The sequence below is a fragment of the Thamnophis sirtalis genome, unplaced genomic scaffold (genome assembly GCF_051295495.1).
Source record: "Thamnophis sirtalis isolate CommonGarterSnake01/CBP01778 unplaced genomic scaffold, rThaSir2_p1.2 scaffold_4, whole genome shotgun sequence".
NCBI classification, from domain to species: domain Eukaryota; kingdom Metazoa; phylum Chordata; class Lepidosauria; order Squamata; family Natricidae; genus Thamnophis; species Thamnophis sirtalis.
The window spans coordinates 67,565,724-67,578,357 of record NW_028261384.1 but is presented as its reverse complement, the minus strand read 5'-3'; the positions used below and the strand labels follow the sequence as shown (position 1 = coordinate 67,578,357).

The following is a 12,634-nucleotide window of genomic DNA, read 5'->3' as shown; positions in this document are numbered from 1 at the left end:
CCTCCAGTCAACCATTGGTATTTGGTGAAGAGGAATGCCCAGCTCGAAATTCTCTGAGGGTCGTCCACAAGATCCTCCCACATTTGTAGGCCTTTTTAAACCAGCTATCTTTCGATCTCTTCTCTTTAATACAAAGAAAATAGCGGGCATTCCTGCACCCAAGGCTACCCAAGGATCGGAGGCGGACAAGACTGACACTACAGATCCTCTCTTCATTCAACCCAAGGTAGAGAAAGAGGTGATTCCATTGCCCTGTTTATCAATGTCGTCCAGAACCAGTGGGTATCCTCAGGTACAGGCCCTCTCCCCAACACCTTGGACAAACGTCTTTACAATGTGGGGCCAGAGCTTTCCAATGCTCTAGAGATCGACTTGCCTGTGGTGAGTTCTGTCAACTTGCCTGTGGTGAGTTTATCCTCCCCAAATGTGGCTTCGGCCATGTCTGAGGAAGCCCTTCGTCCTGAGGACAAGAGGTTTGAACAAATGCTCTTTAAAGGGCATCAAGCCTCCGCATGGACCATCCATGCCCAGGTCTCCTTCAGCCGCTCTACTTTCCTTTGGCTGAGGCAACTTCAGGAGAGACTCCCTGCTAGGGATTCCAGGGCACGCAGGGACATTAATAAATTGAAAGCGGCCCTGGAGTACACTGCAGATGCAGCCTTATATGCGGCCCATTTCGCGCTCAAATCCATTGCTGCCTCTATCACTTCTCACTGGCTTCTCTGGCTTAAACAGTGGCAGGCGGATGCCCATGCTAAGTGGAGGCTCGCCTCCTCTTCCTATTCTTCCAATCTTCTCTTCGGTCCACCACTAGAACCTTTGTTAGTGGAATCTAAAGATAAACGCAAGGTCCTGCAGGCTGCTACCAAAAAGCAAGATACTCAGAACCAATTCTTTTGTCGCAGGCAGCCCTTTCAAGGGCAGGACGGGGGTTTCTCCAACCCCCGTCCTCAATGTCATGCACCTCTCAGACAGGGACCCTCCTTCTCCAGTAGATCAGGCAGGAATAACCAGAAATTTCATCCCAAGAAATCCTTCAGAGACAACTCCAACCGCAGAAGTTACTTCCTGGAGGACCTCCCAATCGGGGGTCGTCTGGCAGCCTTCATGCATCATTGGGACAAAATCAGCAACGACGTGTGGGTCAGATCCACTGTCAGATTTGGCCTAACCTTGGACTTGTGCTTCAGCCCTCCGGACCACTTTCTCACATGCCCGATCTCCAGAGACCCTCACAAGAGGCTCCTAGTAGAGCAGGCCATCCATCACCTGCTCCACATTTGGGCCATCCAACCTGTGCTTCCAGATCAGGTAGGACGGGTTTTTTACTTTCATCTCTTTATTGTGCCAAAGTCTTCGGGGGGGCTGGAGAGCGATCCTCGATCTCAAATTTCTCAACCGATTCATCAGGTACAGGAGATTCAAAATGCACTCTCTCCTGTCAATTCTGGAGAGAGTGCGCAAAAACGATCTCCTCACCTCAGTGGACCTCATGGAGGGCTACCTCCATGTGCCCATTCTCAAACAACATGGATGGTTCCTGAGGTTTGTCTATGCAGGCAACCATTTCCAATATCGAGCCCTCCCCTTTGGGCTATCATCAGCTCCACGGGTCTTCACCAAATTACTTGCTGTGGTGGTGGCCCATCTATGAGCCAGGCCCATATGGATATTGTGCTATCTGGATGACATTCTCTTGCTGTCCAGGTCACACAATCAAACTCTCCAGGATCTCCGGACCACCATTCGGGTCCTGCAGGAACAGAGTTTCTCCATAAATCACGACAAGAGCCATCTAGTTCCCACCTCCCGGCTAGTCCATCTGGGCACCCTGATAGATTCAGCAAAGGGGAAGGTATGTCTATCGCGAGAGCAGCAGGTCAGCCTCTGGAACCAACCGTTGGTTCCTCTGATCCGACTGTCCCAGTTACTAGGGAAAATACTCTCCTGCTTCTCCATTATCCCTTGGGCCCAGCTTCACAGCCATTGTCTCCAGTAGTTTCTTTTGCCGTATCAAAAGATCAAAAGCAGCTGCTCCTTAGTCAAGGTCCAATTGATCCAATCTCTGGAGTGGTGGATCTCCCCGGCCATCTCCCAGGGGTCCCTTTTCTGGGAGCCTTGGTGGCTTGTCGTCACGAAAGATGCCAGTCTCAATGGGTGGGGCGCTCACCTAAACTCACAGGTAACCCAAGGCCTGTAGTCCAGCTCTGATCTCACCCACAGCATGAATTGGATGGAGTTGAGGGCTATTCATCTAGCCCTCCTACACTTTCAGACAACAGTACGCAACTCCCATGTCCTTATTCTAATGGACAGCATGACGTACAAGAGCTGGCAATTGAGTTCCCTAGGTTGATGGTCCTGGGGGACTTTAATTTGCCGTCGCTCGGTGAAAACTCTGATGGGGCGCAGGAGTTCATGGCTTCCATGACAGCCATGGGCTTGACTCAAGTAATCCGAGGCCCAACCCATTCAGCGGGACACATGCTTGACCTCGTATTTCTCTCGGAGCAGTGGATGTGTGATCTTGGTCTGAGGGGGAGTGACATCATACCCCTGTCGTGGTCAGACCATTGCCTACTGAGGCTCGACTTCCGGAGGCCAAACCCCCACTGTAGGGAGGAGGAACCGACCAGGTGGTTCCGCCCCAGGCGTCTTATGGAGCCAGTAAGGTTCCAGACAGAGCTTGGGGTTATTCCTGATACTTTCGCCCACAGTCCGGTAGAGACTCTGGCTGCTGCGTGGCATTCGGCAGCGTCAGAGGCCCTCGACCGGATTGCGCCACTGCGGCCCCTCCGAGGCGGCGGATCCCGGAGACCCCCTTGGTTCACCGAGGAGCTCCGGGAGATGAAGCGCCGGAGGAGATGCCTAGAGCACCGTTGGAGGTCCGATAAGTCCGCATCGAACCGAGCAATGGTAACCACCTGCACCAGGGAATATACTAGGGCACTTAGGGCAGCTAAAAGATCACACATAGCCTCCCTGGTCGCATCCGCTGAGTCCCGCCCAGCCGCCCTGTTTAGGATAACCCGCTCCCTATTGAACAAAAGGGAGGCGGGGGAACCCTTGCAGGGCAGAGCTGAAGAATATGCCCAATTCTTAGCGGACAAAATTGCTCGGTTTCGGACGGACTTGGACTCCACACCCGCAGTTCCAGCCGAGACTCAGGGGGACCAAGTACAACAGCTCTGGGTTGAGTTTCAGGATGTTACCCCCGGGGATGTGGACAAGGCCATGAGAGCTGTGAGTTCCTCCACCTGTGCTCTGGATCCGTGTCCCTCATGGCTGGTTTCTAACTGCAGTGAGGTGACACGAGGCTGGATCCAGGCGGTTGTAACCGCCTCTCTTCGGGAGGGGAACTTCCCCGCCGCACTGAAAGCGGCGGTGGTGAGACCCCTCCTGAAGAAGCCATCCCTAGATCCAGCTGTCCTTAACAACTATCGCCCGGTCTCCAACCTCCCCTTTTTGGGGAAGGTTGTTGAGAAGGTGGTGGCCTTCCAGCTCCAACGGTCCTTGGAGGAAGCAGACTACCTAGACCCCTTCCAGTCAGGCTTCAGACCCGGTTACAGCACTGAAACCGCCTGGTCGCATTGATGGATGATCTTTGGAGAGCCAGAGATGAAGGACATCCCTCCATCCTGGTCCTCCTTGACCTCTCAGCGGCTTTCGATACCATCGACCATGGTATCCTTCTGCGAAGACTGCGGGAGGTGGGAGTGGGAGGCACCGTGTTACGGTGGTTCTCCTCCTACCTCTCGGACAGGTCGCAGTCGGTGTTAGTGGGAGGGCAGAGATCGTCCCCAAGGCCCCTGAAATATGGGGTGCCGCAGGGTTCGGTCTTATCCCCCCTACTATTTAACATTTACATGAAACCGCTGGGAGAGATCATCCGTAGGCACGGGATTAGATACCATCAATACGCGGACGATACTCAATTGTATCTGTCCGCCCCGTGCCAAATCAATGAAGCGGTTGACGTAATGGACCGGGGGCTTGAAGCCGTCATGGACTGGATGAGGATTAACAAGCTTGTGCTCAACCCAGAAAAGACCGAGTGGCTGTTGTGTTTTCCTCCCAAAAATTTGGCCACTAATCCAACACTCAGGCTGGGGGGTCAAATTTTACACCCCTCAGAGAGGGTTCGCAACTTGGGAGTCCTCCTGGATCCACAGCTGTCATTCGACCATCATATAGCGGCTGTGACCAGGGGGGCATTCGCCCAGGTACGCCTGGTGCGCCAGTTGCGACCCTACCTGAACCGGGAGGCCCTCACAACAGTCACTCGGGCCCTCGTGATTTCTAGGCTGGAATACTGCAACGTGCTCTACATGGGGCTGCCCTTGAGGAGCATCCGGCGACTTCAGCTAGTGCAGAACGCAGCCGCGCGAGTGATCGCGGGTGCACCCCGATTCACCCGCATTACACCTATCCTCCGCGAGCTGCGCTGGCTACCTGTCGATCTCCGGATGCGCTTCAAGGTGCTACTGATCACCCATAAAGCCCTACATGGCAGTGGATCTGGATACTTGAGAGACCGCCTTCTGCCAATTACCTCCCTACGACCTATAAGATCCCATAGGTTAGGCCTCCTCCGCATTCCATCGGCCAGCCAGTGTCGGCTGGCAACCACAAGGAGGAGGGCCTTCTCAGCAGCGGCCCCGACCCTTTGGAACGAGCTCCCCGAAGAGATTCGCACCCTCTCCACCGTCCAGGCCTTCCGCACAGCTTTGAAGAACTGGCTCGCCCGTCAGGCCTGGGGATAAGGACCATTACCCCGCCCGAATGTTGTATGCATGTTGCTTATTATTTTATTATGTGTTGTCGTCTTAGTGTTGTATTCCCCCCTCCCTGGTTTTCTGTGAGCCGCCCTGAGTCCCCTCAGGGAAAAGGGCGGCCTACAAATAAAATCAAATGAAAAAAAAAAAAATGAAGACGCATGTCAACCGCCAGGGGGGAACGAGGGCAGTCTCTCTCATGGACTCAGCCTTTCACCTGGGGATCTGGGCGGAAGCCATCCTCTCTCTCCAGGCAGAACATATTTCAGGCACCGACAACACACAGGCAGACTAGTTGAGTCGCACAGCCATCAACCTGACGGAATGGAGCCTGAGCCATTGCATCTTCAGACAGTTGACCACGAAGTACAGGACTTCAGTTCTGGATCTTTTCGCATCACGATCCAACAAAGAACTTCTCAGATACCTCACCCAATACACGACACTATGGGCGGAAGGGACAGACACTCTAAGGTGCAGTTGGCCTCCAGGTCTTCTGTACGTCTTCCCTCCCTTCCCCCTGATACAGAGGGTCATTCGCAAAATGCTAGAAGAGGAAGCTCATTCTAATCGCTCCGCATTGGCCGCGCCGACAATGGTACGTGAACCTGGTCAATCTATCGGTGAGTCCACTATGCCGCCTTCCGATGGTCAGGTTCCTTCTTCATCAGGGGTCCATTCATCACCCCGACCTCCAATGGCTTCGTCTAACTGCCTGGAGGCTGAGCTGGCAGCCTTAACAGCGGCTAGCCTTTCTGACAGAATAATCTGGACAATTCAGGTGTCTCGACGCCCATCTACTAACAGAATTTATGGATCCTCTTGGCAAACCTTTACTACATTGTGCCGTTCTTGGGGTATTATTCCACTCCAGGCCTCGATAGCCGTGGTTTTGGAATTCCTACAAGTATGTCTTGAAAAAGGACTTTCTCCTAACACTCTAAAGCTCTTTCATCTATTCTCTCTCTGCATCGTTCCGAACCTCTCTCTTTGCTACCCACATGTCAGACGTTACCTCAAGGACACTTCCAACCTTAACCCTCCTGTCACCCATAGGTTCCTAGCCTGGGCTCACCAGGATCCTCGGTTTTCTCACCAAACCACTGTTTGAACCCTTGAGGTCTGCCTCATTACAAGACCTGACTCTGAAGGCTGTATTTCTTGTTGCTGTCACATCAGCGAGGCAGGTTTCGGAATTGGCGGCGCTGTCCATTAGATCTGATCTGTGTGTGTTTAATCTGGACCGAGTGGTCCTTCAGCCAGACCCCACCTTTGTCCCTAAGGTAAATTCGGCCTCCCATCGGGCTCAAGATCTGACTCTTCCTGACTTTTGCCTCCAACTGACACACAGACTTGAAAAAAAGTGGCATACTCTGGACGTGTGACATGCCCTCAAAATCTACATCGGTAGGACAGCTGAGTTCAGACGTATGGAGGCCCTTTTCATCTCCTTTTACTCCACCAATAAAAGGCTTAAGGCCTCCTCTATGATGATAGGACGCTGGATCAGGTCCTCCATTTCAAAGGCATATCAAGCACATCACCTCACACCACCATCTAACATTACTGCACATTCAATGCACAGCGCAGCAACCTTGGTGGCATGGTCTATCCAAGCCTCAGTGGAAGAAATCTGCAGGGCGGCCACCTGGATTTCTCCGACAGCTTTTATCCGCCACTACAGGGTGGATAGGTATGTGGCCTTCAGAAGACGGGTGCTTCAACAAGTACTTTTCTCATCAGTCTCTTAGGCCATCGCAATTCCTCCCGTGGACAGGCCAAGCTGTGGTATGTCCCATGTATAGCTGCTGTCTCCACCAACTTTGGAGAATGGGGCGTTGGTTGCTTACCTGATACGCCCCTTCTCTGGGCAGGTGGGAGACATCAGCCATCCCCACCCTTTCTCTTTGTGGGCCTAGTTCGCAGAGGGGCAGTAGTGAGGAAATCTAGGATATGAGCTATCGAGAGCAATCTGTTAGAGCATAGCAGTCTACTTATCTCCTTCGTCAAAGAAGCGGGAGAATACTCCTCAGAGGCTATGATGTCAAATCAATAGACTCAGTCCCATTGGTTACTGGCTGAGTTAACCCATTCATGGCTGCTGTCTCAACCTGCCTAGAGAAGGGGTGTATCAGGTAAGTAACCAATGCCCCAATTCATGCCAAACATCTTGAATAGCTAGTTCTTCCATCATTCTTGAAAAGACTTTAGGAAGTGTTTTCTTGCCTTTTTATTTGCTTTTCTAATTTTATCTAGTTTCTAGTTTTATAGTCCATTTCTGTATCCACAATTTCATAAAAGTCCCCCAGGATACAAATATTTTCATATTCCAATTCTGTTATTTTTTCATAGAATTTTTTTTATAAAAAAACATTTTGGTTGCTATTTGGTGCATATATTGCTACCAAAAATATCAGTTTATTGTTCATCATTATTCCACCATCAAAATTCTCCCTCCCTCATCTGTAAAAACTTGTTTGGCATTTATTGTTTCTTTTATATACAAGGCTATTCCCCTTTTCTTTTGTAGTGATAAAGCAGTATATTATTTCCCAATTTTAGGATATTCCAATACATTCATATGTTGTTTTTATATGTACTTCTTGCAAACAAGTTATGTCTAACTTTAATTTTTCTAATCTCTGGAAAATCTTTTTCCTTTTTATCACCACAGTCCATTTATATTGATTGACATTAATTTAAGTTCTTCTTCCATGGTTATTGTTCTTATTTCTCTTAGTTCTTTTGCTCTTACCCCTTCTCTTAGTGCTATTTTCTCTCTGTCTCTTTCATCTTCTTTTTCTTTTTCCATGTCCTTCTCTTCCATTCCTTCTCATCATCTTGCCTCTTCTTTATCACTAATTCTCATTTCCTCTTGTAGTCCAAAATATTGTTCATAAAATTATTCTGCTTTCTCTTTGGAGTCCAATCTGTGTCTTTGCTCCATCCAAGTCACCAATGTTCCATCTGGAATCAGCCATCTGAAATTTACTCTGTGTTTGATTAGTTGTCTCTCCTTATTTCTCTTACTCTCCTTGGAATCTGTTTTAATACTACAATTTCCTTTTTCTTGTATTTTATAGGTTCATCTTATCTCTCTCTTTGTAAAACTTCTGCCTTCATTGCTTTAAAAAAAAATCTCACATGGCCCTTTCTAGGGAGTCTATGTCTCGCTGCATATCTGGTGTTAATTCTAAATATTTCATCAATATTTTCCCCAAAAAATTCTTTGTCCATGTCTAGGGTTCCTGTCAATAACTGCCATTTTTTCTAGAATTTCTCCTTTTTCTTCCTCTATATTCTGAAATTGTAGATAAAAGTCAGCCTGGTCAACTTCAAGTGAAATTATTATTCTTTCTTTATTTTTATCTGCTAGTGTCAGTCGGTCATCAACTTCATCCACTTTTTTCCTCTCTGCATTCAACTTTTTTTCTACTTTCTGTATAGGTTGTTCATTATTTGCCATCATTTGTTGGACTTTCTCTAATTTATCTTCTACTTTCCCTATTTTTTTCTGCTTTAAAATCATCATGGAGCGCCTGAATCATTTCTTTCAGATCTGACTGCATTGCGTTCACTTTCTCTTGTTGACCTAGAGTGGCCAAGGTCTTCTGTCCAGAGAGACTCGAAGCTGCTGATGGGTTTGTTGACAATGGTGCTGACGCTGTTTTCCTCATCTTGAATCTTTTAAAATCTTTTTAATATTTATAATCCACCATGAAATGAAACAAAAATAAATATTCTTCAATTAAAATCCAAAAAAGAGAATAAACAAAAAAACCCAAAGCCAAAAAATCAAAAGAAAAAAAAAATAAATCATTTATAATCCAAAAATCCAAAAGTTTCCAAACTTTCAATCTCTTGACCCCCCCCCCTTCTTCTATTTTTGTTTGTTATTTTTTTCAGTTTCCCCCAACCCTAATCTTTTAATATCCAGGCAAAAAGAATAGTAATATAACAATAAAGTGTGGCCCACCAATAAACTATGGCCCACCAAACACAATTATTTTTTATTTCCTATGACTGTGTTATTAATTTGGTACCAGGGAGTAAATTTCCAGCTAAGAGGCAATATCCAATGTCAGGAAAGGAACTGATGATCTTAAAGCAACATCTGAATTCCAATTTGGAAAAGGATTGATTAGACTTTCAAAGTCACTAGCACCTATCTTTTTTGTTCCTAAGAAACAAGAAATGGATTTTCTGAACCCCAAAAGTGAGGTTCCCATGTGCACAGTCCTCAATAACAAGGTCACAATGAGGGTGTCAGCGTTCCAAATATCATGCAGAATTAAATCAGAGTCCAAGGCAGAGCAATCCTTAAAGTTCCAATTTAATAAGACAGACATGTTGGCACATTTTGGAAATCCCAATTCTGAAAACTTCCTGGGATTCCATCCAATTGAAAGTTCATGATCTTATCCCCACACCCATAAATCCATCACATGGTCCAGTCTTCTTCGGCCACGCTGGTATCTCCACCCACCTGGTTCTGGTCAGGTGCAGAGGTGTGGAGACAAAAGATGACCTTGGGCTTCTAGAAAAGAATGACAACAACACATTCCATAATTCTATTCCTTTCTATTCCCCCCTCCCAACTTCTACACTAATGAAACAGCATAATGAAATATTAGAAAGTGTGGCAGGCCAAAGATCCTAAAAGGAACATAACTACAGGCCTGACAGAGGGACTATTACCTATTAGCTACCATATCTGTTGGGCAGATTGCAAAATCAGAGCATATTTATTAAACTGGACTTCTTAAAATATGCAAATTACTTGACCTTTTATTTGCAGTTCCCACATCTATGAAGATCCATCCAGTTTTCCATTGTTGCAGGTCAGAGAGACTTCACCAAGATTTTTAAAACTACAATAGCCATTGCTCCCTCAAATGATTGTTTAAGATGAAGAGGAATTCAAAGTCGAAATATTGGACAGGAGGAAATGGGGTAAAGGCATAAAACATTTGAATCTACAGAAAAAACTCACCTGAGTTGGAATAATCATTTGCATTTTGAGATTCAGGAATTGCAGTGGGAATATTCTAATAAACATAGGCCACTATGAGGTAGATGTTGTAAGGCTACATTTCTTTTGTCTAAAACTGTTCCATTTATGTCAACCCTGATTTTCTCCACAATTAAAGAGAATAAAGGAATTAGAGAATTTCAGAAATCACAGTGAGGTTACCCTAGATTCTGATTGAGAATATTATTAACATTTATTAAGCCTATAGAAAAATAAGATCCATTGATTATCAATATGATTTTGCACATGATCAAAGTTGATACCACCCAGAGCATAGAAAAACTCAAAGAATTAGTGTAAAATCTGAAGATGTGGAGAGACCTGGCCTGTAGAATTGCCAAGAATAAAAAATGACTGAATGTGGGGGAGGGACTTGATGTTGCTGTGAAACGGTGGACTTTTTTGGAGTCCCGGGATCGCCGTTGAATTCAGGTCGCCTGGACGGTCCAATCAGACCTAAACTGTCCCGTAGAGATGGTGATAGGTAGAGGTATATCCTGCTGATCCCAGAGACCTGCAAAGTCTCTGGTGATCTGGGAAAAATCCCCTTTTGCCGATGACTTTGAGTTAGCCACTAGGCTGCTGAAACGGCAGACAGCTCTGTAACACAAGGGCAGGAGAGAGGCATGTCATTTGGTGAGAGTTTTAAATTTTTCTTTTCTATTGGCGAGGGAACACCCCAAATTTGAAGATTTTGTTAAAAATAAAGACTGATGAGGGAGTAAGCGGCGGATCTAATGCATGGTCAATTGAAGGTTTCCTTTTTTTCCCTTTTTACTGCTGGAAGCTGGATTGGACTTTCATTGCAATTTACTTTTTAAAGTGGACTGATTCTTTGCGGTTTTTCTTCCTTACTTTTTTTATTGGACTCTTTGGAAACATTGATACAACTAAGTTTGAACTGTCTAAAAGTTTCTCTCTTTTTACCTTTGTTTAATGAATTAATGTATTTTCTTTTCTTGGCTTTCCATTTTTTTTTAAGTAAAAGGTAGAGTGTAAGAGATAAAGACAGAGTGGGAAAGAAGTATCACTGCCACCTAGTGGATTTGAAACAATGTTTTTATTTTTTGCATGAATGTCTGGAGAGAAGCTGTTTTTCTTAAGATTATCTTGCTAAGGCTTGATAGTTGGAGGAACACAATTGTTTATACAGGTGCCCCTTGGGAAACTTTCAATGCCTGGAAACCCACCTTGAAAGAATAAATAAAAACCTTAAGGGAAAGCCCAGAGTGACCTTGTAAAGGCTTTCACACTACAAAAGCTTTGAATTCCTTTTCTTTTTCTTTTTCTTTGGTGGCAGTGTTAATCTTACTCTGTTATGGAAGTTGTGACTCCTTTCTGTCTCCCTTTTATTTTTAGATTTTTTTTTTTACTTTGAGGCACTGTGTGAGCATGTTTTAAATGGACTAGACCAAAGGAACACTTAAATATTCTTTTTCTCTTTTTCCCCTTCTTCTATTTATAACTTTTGTATTTTTATATTTTTATTTGGGAATTGCTCTCCCCTCTTATTTTTTTGTTTCGTTCCCCTTTTTATTTTTATTTTTTTACTTTTACTTTTTCTTTTCCCCACTTTTTAATTAGAACCAATTAGATAAGGGCATACAAGAGACCAAAGATTTTTTACTCTTTTGGCTTTTTATATTATTGTATCTTTTCTCTTTGTGGCTCTTCCGTTGCCCCCTAGCCTCTATTTAGTGTTTTATTTCTTATTTTTTGGCCTCATGGCTATGTGGGACCACAATTTCATCTTACATTAGGTGGATTAAAACACACAAAAGAAAAAATCTGGAAGATGAGTAAAAAATAACAACCTTTGGCTCTGCAACAACAACTCCCTCCTCTTTACCTGCAGGAGGACAAAGATTAATACAGACAATGCTCCGTGAGGAAAAAGATAAGGGAATAACATTAGAGGCAATTATGCAAGGAATACAAAAACTACAAGTGAGAACAGAGAGCATTGAAAAGATCAGAAACCATTGAAAAGAGAACAGAGATGGAAAAGAGAATTGAGACGATAGAACAACGAACAGAAAACACAGAACAAAAGACAGATAAAACAGCAAAAAATTGAAAACATTCAACAATGGATGATGAAGTATGAGGATAGATTACAAAAAAATTGAAGAAAGAGATTAACAAAGAGAAGAAAATTGAGGACATTGATAATAGATTGAGTTTTGTGGGAAAAGATAACAGCGGAATATTGGGATGGGAGATGGATTGGTCAGAATTTTTCTTAAGATTTCAAAACACAGAAGAAGAAAAAGGAGAGAACTTGGTACAAATAATATCAGAAATTCTGACAGATGTGTTAGTGATACCCCAAGAGAAGATGATAGATGGTATAGATGAGATGTTTCGAGTTTACACAAGATATGCAGTGAGAAATGCTTTCCCAAAGGAAGTTCATGTAAGATTTACTAAGAAAACAATTGTCACAAATACTACAGAAAACAAGAGATAGAAAATTGGAATATAAAGGCAAGGAGATTGTAGTTCTGAAACAAATTCCAAGAAGAATGAGAGAGATAAGATAATATCAATTCCTGACTAAGATTTTACTCAAAAAAGGCATCAACTATAGATGGCTCATACTGGAAGGTTTAATTTTTGTATGGCAAGGACAAAGATATAGAATAGATACAACTGAAAAAGCAGAAGCATTTTATATGGAACACCTGGGAGGGAAGGCTGAGAAGGCTGAAAAAGAAGAGCTATTGGTAGATCTCCAAGAGACACAGCCGAGACTGAGAAAGTAGTAGGTGCAGTAGGTGGGTTCGAAACAGAAGAAGGTGCTGTAGGAGGTGTGGGTTCGAAACAG

At 44.8% G+C, this 12,634-nt stretch overlaps 1 protein-coding gene across 6 annotated transcripts in view; it reads left to right on the top strand.

Annotated features, from left to right (window-relative positions):
• Positions 1-12,634, top strand: part of HERPUD2 (HERPUD family member 2) — a 249,514-nt gene that overhangs the window by 30,175 nt on the left and 206,705 nt on the right. Inside the window, exon 8 of one of the 6 annotated variants that reach the window (XR_015696384.1) lies at positions 9,617-12,617. The exons of 4 other annotated variants lie outside the window; for them this stretch is intronic. The gene's annotated coding sequence lies outside the window, so the exon portion shown is untranslated. Of the gene's footprint in view, positions 1-9,573; positions 12,618-12,634 lie in introns of all 6 variants that reach the window. One more of the 6 variants, XR_015696385.1, reaches the window with a different exon arrangement.